The following is an 8,244-nucleotide window of genomic DNA, read 5'->3' as shown; positions in this document are numbered from 1 at the left end:
AAACAAACAAACAAACAAACAAACAAACGAGGAAATTTTTTTTCTGTGAACTCTAAAAGTAAAGTCTTTTGCCTTCAAAACAAATTGAGATAACACAAATTTATATATTTTAAAAAAAAAAAAAAAGAAAAAGAACGAACCAAAACACAATTTAACTTCTTAAAAGCCTTTTTTAGTCTTTGGTTGGGGTTTCTTTGTGGGGACTTTGTTTGTTTGTTTGTTTGTTTGTTTGTTTTTATGTGGAACAACTTGAAAGTGTAATTTGAGCTTTTTCTAGCTCGGTTGAGGAAGTATTGTCCCATCTTACCTGGAAATGCCCCAAACGGTTCTGTTACATACACTTACAAAAATTCACATTTGTTCAAAAACTTTCACAGAATCGCAGAATTTTTAGTGTTGGAAGGAACCTCTGGAAATCTTCCAGTCCACCTCCCCCTAGAGCAGATTGCACAGGAACTTGTCTAGGTGGGTTTTGAATGTCTCCAGACAGGGAGGCTCAATGACCTCCTCGAGCAGCCTGTTCCAGTGCTCTGCCCCTCTCAACATAAAGAAGTTCCTCCTCACGTTAAGGTGAAACTTCTTGTGTTTCAGTTTATGGCCATTGCTCCTTGTCCTGTCACTGGGCACCATTCAAAAGAGTCTGGCACCACCCTTCTGACACCTTTGAGATATTTGCATGTGTTATTAAGATCCCCTCTCAGTCTTCCCTTCTCCGGACTAAACAGCCCCAGCTCCCACAGTCTCTCCTCATAAGAGATGCTCCAGACCCCAGATCATCTTTGTGGCCTCCACTGGACCCTCTGCAGTGCTCCTTGTCTGTCTTGTCCTAAGGAGCTCAGAACTGGGCACAGCACTCCAGCTGTGGCCTCACCAGGGCTGAGTAGAGGGGCGGGATCCCCTCCCTCGACCTTCTGGCTTTCACCAACTTTCAGAAGGCAGCAAATAAACAAAGCTTTGGTTGGGCAGGCAGAGATTCATAGGGAGGTTTCTTAAGGTTGTTCTATAGAAAAAGTGTCCTTAGAGGAAGGGAGCTCTGCCCTGCCATCATTGTCCCTCTTTGATTGCACTCAGTATTACATTTGGAGTGAAATTACCAAGCATAGGAGACTAGAGATTAACCATCCCCCAAAAAAAATTTTAAAATTTCGAGAATATTTTAGAAAGAAAAAAGAGAGGTATAAGAACTACAGATAAGGGGACTATGCTTGAGTTTTCCCAAGAAACTTCGCTGCTTCAGGAACATGGCACAGGAAAGAGAGAGGATCTCTATGGGGCGAAGTGCACTTGTCCCTCCTAAAGGTAAAGAGGTTTTTTCCATGATCCAGAGAAGCTCACAGTTAATGCTGTTAAAATATCCTAAGCTCTGTGCTCAACAGTATCCACATGCCAGGCTGCTCTACAGGTTGTTGATGTTAATACATATGATCCCATCTGACTGAATGAGTTGTTTCTCAATTTGATGCAGCAGACCAACTTCGTTGCACTGAAACACATGCATACTAGACTGATTAGATACAGCTGAAATTTCAATAATGTGTCTAATGGACCTCAGTGTAGCTTTCTTAGTGAGAGTTTCCAGAGAACTTCAAGCAATTTAATTGATTACACTTTCTTAATGTTATTAACTAATAGTTTCTGCTTATAAAAACTGCAAGGTAAAATGTCTGAGACACTATCTCAATCTTGGAATCAAGCTAGAAGGATAAGGATTTTTGTGGCACAGTTACAAAATACTGGAAAAGTGAAGTGCACTAACTTCTTTTTCTACAAATATAAAGTAGGATAATTTTTCACTGGAAAGCATCGATTGCTTCCAAATAAATAGATGTAAGTAACAACAATGGACACCAGGCACCCACCAAAGCCTCTGTCACTCCCCTCTGCAACTGGGCAGGGGAGAGAAAATATAATACAAGGTTCGTAGGTTGAGATAAGGACAGTGACAGATCACTCACCAAATCAATTGAGGCAAAACAAACTCAGCTTGGGGATATTAATTGAATTTATTACCAACAAAATCAGAGCAGGATAATGAGAAGCGAAATAAATCTTAAAAACAGTTTCCTCCCACCCCTCCCTCCTTCCCAGCTCTAGCTCCTCCCCACCAGCGGCACACGGAGACACAGGGAAATGCAGAGAGACACAGGGAGACACAGGGAGGCGCAGGAGTGTGGGTTATGGTCAGTTCATCACATGTTTCTGCTGCTGCTCAAGGAATTGAGTCCTTTCCCTGCTCCAGGCAGTCCCTCTCACAGTCAACAGTCCTCCCCAAACTGCTGCAATGTGGGTCACTCTTCCACGGAGTGCAATCCTTCAGGCACAGCCTGCTCCAGGTTGGGTCCCCCACACGGTCACAAGTCCTACCAGGAAACCTGCTCCGCTGTGGGTTCCTCTCTTCGCAGGCCTGCAGGTCCCTGCCAGGACCCTGTTCTGGCCTGGGGCTCCCACGCGGTCACAGCCTCCTCTAGGCATGCACCTGCTCTGGCCTGGGTCTCCTCCATGGGCTGCAGGTGGATCTCTGCATCCCTGTGCATCTCCGTGGGCTGCAGGGCACAGCTGCCTCACCGTGGTCTGCACCACGGCCTGCAGGAGAATCCCAGCTCTGGTGCCTGGAGCACCTCCTGTCCCTCCTTCTCTACCAGCCTTGGGATCTGCAGAGTTGTTCCTCTCACATATTCTCATTTTGCTCTTTCCTGGTCACAGTTACTTCTGTGCAACAACTTTCTTTTCTTCCTTTGCGATCTGTTATCACAGAGGTGTTGCCACCATTTCTAATCGGCCCAGCCTTGGCCAGTGGCAAGTCTGACTCAGCCAGCAGGGACTGGCTCTGCTGGACATGCAAGAAGCTTCTGGCAGCTTGTCACAGAAGCCACCCCTGTAGCCCCACCACTACCAAAACCCAGGCCATGCAAACCCAATACAAACGTAAATGCAGAAATTACTGGGGTGCTTTGGACCAAATCTCTTGCTTACTTGTGGAATCATCCTCTGACTTTTCTGAACTGCTTGAAATTCTGGCAGGTCTGTTCCAGGCCAAATGACCATAGAATCTTTTAATAAATAAACAAACAGCCCTGCATTTTGTCAGATTCAGGGCTGCAGGAATACATCCTTGGCTTTCTAGAAGCCTGTTGGATAATGCTTGGCTGTGAAAAGGAAACTGAGCAAAGAGTGTGTCTATTATATGGAGTTTCCTTTGATTCGTTGTGCTTGAATAAAGGAATTATTATTTTTCTTCTGAAGGAGGAACAAAAACTGGGTAAGAGGCAAGTGGAGGTGCTTCCTGGATAATCAAGCCCTCCTTTTGTCCTTTCCAGCAGCATTTTATTTTCAATGCCTGTTCTGCACAATCTGTAAAAGGCCTAGCATTCTAACAATGCCGTGTCCTCATTGAGGCTGGCCTGGAGCGGACCTCTATTTACCAAACATAAAGATGCTAATTATTTTGTGTATAGGCCTTAACATGATTACAGAGAGCATGGACACTGGTTGTTGTTATAGCAATCTGAATTAAATTATGCTCGTGCCAGCATAATTAGGATTCCCCCCATCACTTTATTGGGCTGGTTTTTTAACATGGCATGGTAAAAACAATGACATAGTAAAAACAATGACAATTTCACTTTTGCACCACCTAAAGCATGCAGGCAGAGAGACTGAGAAAAGCAATGAGGTATCTTGATCAAACCCTGGCAAGGGAGGTGGTCAGGGTTTTATGCAAAGCCCAAAGATGTCTTTCCTGCCCCTCTGAGCATTTCAATAAAAACTCATTTAAAAAAAAAAAATGGAACTGGAGTTATAAAAAACAAACTTAGGCCAGGCCTTCCCTGTTAAATTCCTTGTTTTCCACCCTGCATTTGCGTGATGGGAACAATTGCAGCATTCAAGCCCTGCAGCACAGTGAGGTAATGGAGTTACAAGGCTGGGCCACGGGAGCATGTCGGGGGGCACGGGTTGCCCAGGCTCCATCGGGCCCCGAGGTGGGGGAAGCCGAGGTGGGCGGTGGGTGGCGTGGCCTTTTGGGAAGCAAGGCAGAGAGATGAATGCAGCAGGAGGCCAGGCTGGTGCCTTGGCCAGCTCTGGTCCCGCCATGGCCAGAGGGCCTCAGGGCCTTCACCTGAGGCAGGACATCCGAGGAAGCACAGCAAAGCTCCAAGCCCCTGCCCACACCCCTCAGCAGCACCCATCCTGCACCTGCCAACAGGACAGGTCTTGTCTGCTGCTGTCACCATCTCTGGGGCCACGACTCCCTCTGCCTCCATCCTGGGAAATCATGCTGCGCTGGCTGCAGCTGTATCACACAGCTTTGGGAACAGCTGAAGGTGAAAGAGCATCTCCTGCCTCCTTTCTGCTGATCCAGAGGACACTTTGTCGAAGCGTCCTGAGGGCCAGGCTACTGATGCTGATGCAGTCAGGAGGAAAAAGATGTTCGTTTCTCACAGGAGCTACAACTCCAGCATGAGTAACTCGGACATGCGGTTTGGCTTCTAAAGGAGATGTTAGTCCATCAGAGTCTGAGTCTTGTGGTGGCAGCAGAGATGCAAGTGATGTGTTTAAAGGCTGTGTGGTTGCTTCCACAGCAGAAAATCACTGTGGCAGATACTTGGTGGGATGCTCCGCTTCCAGAAACACAAATGCACCAGAGTCTGGGCAAAAGTATCATAGCCTATGGGATGACACACACATATTTGTATTACACAAGTTCTTAAAGAATTTATGAAACCAGGGATTGTAGTTTGCTTTCATTTCCAGCACTTTGCATAATTTGATTTCCTGAATATCTTGTGAAGGCAGAAACAAGCAATAAGGTCAAGCTAATATACAGACAAGTGGAACACATCTACTAGATACCTTCCAAGAATCCACTTGGAAAGTTTCTGAATATATGACCCTGTTAGACAGGGCTTATGTTCGCTAGGATCACAGTGAGCCCCGAATGTGAGAGAGGCTGTGAGGGAACCAGTTCACAGGGGAATTCCCATGCAGCAGAGCTCACTGATCTAAATGGTCTGACACTGTCTCCAAAACTGTGAAAGACTGTGATAACAGCAGAGCATCAAATACCAGCTTCCTTGGTTCTCACTACATTCCATCCCCCCTCATGAACGGTAAAATGAATAAGGAAATATGACCTTAAAGGCTGGTGCTTTGAAGCATGTATTTACATCATACAATTGCTGTATAATCACCAGCAGTAATTGCCATAAGAATCAAGTACTGTGGGAGAAGAACTTTGCTATCAGTAAGTAATTCCTTTTGGGGGGATTTGGTAGGCTTAATCAAGTCTTATCATAACTGCCCACCTGATGGCTCATGTTAGATTTTGCTCCTACTTCAGAGCACTGCTGGGACAATGCCAGTGGGGAAATGCTCAAGGGCCTTATTCAGATCTTGTATGGCTTCAGTGTTCAGTGGAAAGCAAGAGCTGGGGAAGACTTTTCTTAGAAATGGGATCACCACCCAATACATTCATGTTGTCAGTAAACATCCTCATCTGTCCAGCTCTGTTTATTTTCTCCACGGTGACCTGTCTTGCTACAGATTGCATCCATTGCAGGCTGGAGTGACAGACCTGCTCACAGGAGGCTGCCCCATTGTGTGGGAAGCCCACACACCCTATGAGAATCTCAGCAGCACCACCAAAAATTATTTTACCCTTCCCGGGATAACACTAACTCTGGTGTTTCCCACCACCCTGTGTGTGTAGTTTTATTCTCCTAGCAGTCCAAGGAAAGTTTCTCCATGACCCAAGCAGGCCCAAGATCCAGACTGCCAGGGCTTTGCCTCCTCTGGATGATGAGTCCTCTCCAGCTCCAGGCAACAGGATCTTTTTGGCCCCTGGCTCCTGTACTTGAAGGAGCCAGTCGAGAGGTGCTTCCCAGCCTCTCACTTAGGAGCAGGGAGGAAGAAGGTGGATGGGGGTGGAGGAATGCACATTGTGGGACTAGCTTTACACTGGCAGCCAAGCTACAGTTACCCCCTTCTAAGGCAACAACCTCAGATTGTGGCCAATGTCAGCCCTGTACTCCAGCAGCAGGACCCAGTCATGAAAGCTGATGATGCAGATTAATGATCGTAGCAACTGGAGGGGAGACAATAACTATTCGTGCAAATAAATTTTGGTAGATTGTTTTTCTATGTGGCACCTGAAACAGAAGTGCCTTCCTTCCCTCCCTCGCAGCAGCACTATTTCTTCCATACAGCTGCATCCCAGGCAAAGCATCTGGGACATGGGTTCACCTGCAATGGGTGTCTCAGCACAGCAAGGCAGGGGAGATCTTCTTGCTGTCAGCAGTCACAGTGACTGCATTTTATCTAGATTCAGTCTATGGATCTTAATATAGATCTTTGTTCCATGAGACTGAGTACTGTTTCTGTGAAAGCACTGCCTTTTGGAACAAGTTTCAATGTTTCAATGAGTTCATTATAGGAGCACTCATCAAATGGAGGGGTGGAGGGTGCTGGGTGGGGACAAGCTATTTTAGAAATTTTAAATGAACTCATATTTAGCACAAAGCAGCCTTATAAGCACCTTCAGACTTAAAAACAAAAAGAAATAAAAGCAAAGACTCAGGCTTTGATAAAAAACAAATGCATATCTTTATGTGATGTATGTCAGTTCCCTGTGCCTCTCAAAGACAACTCAGCATAAACCCACCATGTGAACTTATGAAACAGCTTATAAACTAAGCTGATACTTTAGGTCCTGGACTAAATGCAAGTAGTTTACTAAATGATGTCACGCAGAAATATTGGGGGGGCACACATAAGAGTCTAGCTTCATTTTCACATCAGCAGGGCACTTCGTCTGAAGCAAAGGAACAAAACCAGTTTGTGATTTCTGCAAAGGGCTCCTGATAGTAGAGCACTCTGAATGCCATTAGTGTAAGTATCGCTGGTTGTTTTGAACTGACTTAACTTTCACTGTTTCTTCCTGAAATAGGGGAGAATTATTTACTTATAACTCTTGTGCCGGCATGCAGAGGCTGTACCGAGGAGGCAGCGAGACCGGGAACTGAAATGAGAGATACTCTCAGCTGTGAATTTCTCTCCCCACTAGATGGCCCATATCCCTACCCATGAGCCGGGGAAAGGAAGATTTCTTCCTCGCATGTAATGCTAGCTACAGAGCGATCCCTCGCCGGCAGACAGGCTCTGCAAGCTGACAAACCTACTGCCCTACCCCGGCATCGCTGAGGGCTCCGTTTTGGAAATCCCATTCTCTGTATCTAGGTGGAGAGGAATGGCTCCCGAGCCCTACTGTACATTCCATTTCACATACAACTCTCCACTGGTGAACCAGTGCCAAATCTGATGGTGTTTTTCCAGAAAACTGTATTTGGAAACTCAGATCCTGAATTTAAGGCGACTCCCCTGTTTCTACTGCACACAGATATTTCACCCACACGTTGATATTTCCCTAGCCATTACACAGGGACATTTACCCAGTGTTAAGCAGGTCTGACACTGGCAACAGAAAGTAGGGTACATCCCCTTTTATATCTGTGTACTCACACTCTTCAATACCTAACTCCCTCCATGCATTGAGGAGGAAAAAACTACCTCCTCCCAAAAAATCTCCAGCTACATTTTTCTCTGAAGAGAAAAATAATATATGTAAGTTCCTCTTTGTGCCCCAATCAGGCCAGGAAATAAAACAGCCCATTGTAAACATATTTACTTACAGTTACAGAGCAGGAAGGACTGGCATATTTCAGTATGTATAATTTGTTCAGAAATGAGGACCTTTGATATAAAAAATGGGAACAAACTAGCACGGCAGCAAAATCAACATTTGTTTAAGCTCAAGGAATTCGGATCCAGGTAACTAAGAATATGCCCACCCCAAATCCAGATACTTCATGCTAAGAACGGAATCAGATGCACAGTGAGGGAAAAACTCTTCTGTTACAGATTTTATGACATGACCATCTCATTGCATTACATCTGCACCACTTTTAACTATATGTCAAAATCATATAGCCTAAGGAACCCATGTCCTTATGGTGAAGGCGTAAAATATACATACACATTATTAAAGTTGCATTAGCTTTGTTCATTCTGCAACGCAAGGCCTTGGAGGCATTGTTGCCTTGAAGAGCAAAACACCAGTTTTGGTAGTTAGGAGAATAAATACTAATCCCTTCTCTGATATCCACCTAGCTTGAAACTTCAGTTATGTCACTTGTGCTGCAATTTCCTTCCTTGTGAAGTACGGAGGAAATAGTGTTGTGTTTGCCTTGC

Source organism: Corvus brachyrhynchos, unplaced genomic scaffold (genome assembly GCF_000691975.1).
Source record: "Corvus brachyrhynchos isolate BGI_N302 unplaced genomic scaffold, ASM69197v1 scaffold3, whole genome shotgun sequence".
Taxonomy (NCBI): domain Eukaryota; kingdom Metazoa; phylum Chordata; class Aves; order Passeriformes; family Corvidae; genus Corvus; species Corvus brachyrhynchos.
The sequence above is the reverse complement of the archived record's forward strand: the minus strand, read 5'-3'. Positions refer to the sequence as shown.